Source organism: Trichechus manatus, unplaced genomic scaffold (genome assembly GCF_000243295.1).
Source record: "Trichechus manatus latirostris isolate Lorelei unplaced genomic scaffold, TriManLat1.0 scaffold00180, whole genome shotgun sequence".
In the NCBI taxonomy this organism is placed as follows: domain Eukaryota; kingdom Metazoa; phylum Chordata; class Mammalia; order Sirenia; family Trichechidae; genus Trichechus; species Trichechus manatus.
In genome coordinates, this window is record NW_004444116.1 from 564697 (window position 1) to 566463 (window position 1767).

At 39.8% G+C, this 1767-nt stretch overlaps 1 non-coding gene across 1 annotated transcript; it reads right to left on the minus strand.

Moving 5' to 3' along the window:
- Positions 1–1694: 1694 nt before the first annotated feature.
- TRNAC-ACA (transfer RNA cysteine (anticodon ACA)) lies at positions 1695–1767 on the minus strand. The gene has a single exon. It is a non-coding gene; the product is annotated as a tRNA-Cys (tRNA).

Sequence of the window (1767 nt, forward strand, 5' to 3'; positions counted from 1 at the left end):
TGAAGGCACTCTGAGGGAGAAAAATGTAGAGATTACAGCCTTGGAAACCCTACTGGGTAGTTCTGTAGGATCTCTATGAGTCGGACTAGAGGCAACGGGTTATCTGGGTTTCCTTGAAGCTACATATCTACGAATCCAAGCCTGTTATTATGCTTGCCTTCTCAGAATACAGGAAGTCTCTGCCAACAAAAATAGAGAATTCTAAAATGAAAATTCCTCAGGAAAAAAAAAGGAAACAAAGGGACTGGGTTGTTGATAATACAGGAATTTCGGCTGTGAGAAACCTCCTAAAAGCTACAAATACACGATTAGTGTCAATCTAAGCCAATAAAGCAAGCTGACAAGTGCCTCTTTCTGATAAAGTAATTTGTAATTAGTTTCAATAACTTACAACTTAAAAAATCCTGACTAATTTACCCAGCTGTAGATCCTAAGAAACTATATAATTGTTGTTTTTATCATCACTTTTTAATCTAATGAACTCTGAGCTTCCCTGAAGGCAAGAGTCTTGTTTCACCAGCGACTCTGCAGGAGAAAAGACCTCGAGATCTGCTCCACTAAAGATTACAGGTTAGGAAATCCTATGGGGGCACATCTACTCTGTCCTATGGGGTTGCTATGAACTGGACTTGACTCAATGGCACACGACAACAACAACAATATTATCCTTAAAGATTTGTGAGGAGAAGGCACACCAAAAGGTAAATGGCATTTTTTGTAGGTTATAATAAAGCTCATCATTTTCCTCAAATGGCAAAAAGAGGCACAACCAAATCTGATTCTTTCTGGAACAGAATGAATAGAGCCTTGAGTCTTGAGTCCTTCAGAATCATTTTTTTGAGAGAGAATTTGAGTATCACATACTATTAGTGTTTGCTACCAGGTCTTCATATCCCTCTTAAAAAACATGCTAAAGACCCAGTGATCCTTCTGTATTTTTGTAACTATCACAAAACTAGCATATGTTTATTTTCATGTTTTTGTCCCATATTCTAATCATTTATAATATTATCTACCAGCCACCCCCCCCTCAACTATTTCTAGCCACTCATGATGACATCATCATCTGTATCAGGGTTTCTGACAGTCAGGGTCTCAACAGTAGACAGATGGCATGTTGAAACTGGGATGGCTCTTGGAGAATTTTAAAAGGGACTGTTTAATTAGGGGGCCCTGGTGGTATGGTGGTTAAGTGTTTGGCTGCTAACCAAAGGCAGTTCGAACCCAGCGGCCCCTTGAAAACCCTATGGGCCACTTCTCCTCTGTACTATAGGGTTGCTATGAGCCGGAATCAACTCACTGGCAAAGCGATATATATGTGTATTTATGTATACACACTTCACTGGTTTTGCTCCTCTAAAGAACCCAGCCTAAGACAGTGTTATTTCTTCAAAATTAAACCAATAAATCAAACAAATGAAACCTACAGAACAGTGTAAGAGGCAACAAGAGCTCTTTTGTATTTGGAGTGAGACAGAAGAGAACAGCAGGCTGCACTCATGAGATCATTACAGGATGTCAGACCACGGGTTCTTTCCAACGTCTTTCATTCCTCTTTGTACTTTGTACTCAGCAGAAGCATAACAAATAAAGGTTAGTGACAGAATATAATTCCTGGTGGGGTCATTTCTCAGAACCTAGTATTTCCACAGTAACCTTTTAGAATTGTGGAACCTCAAAAATAGTGAACTTAATGAGCCAGCCAGAAGTCGAACCTGGAATCTCCTAATCTGTAGTCAGGTACGTTATCCATTGCGCCACTGGCCC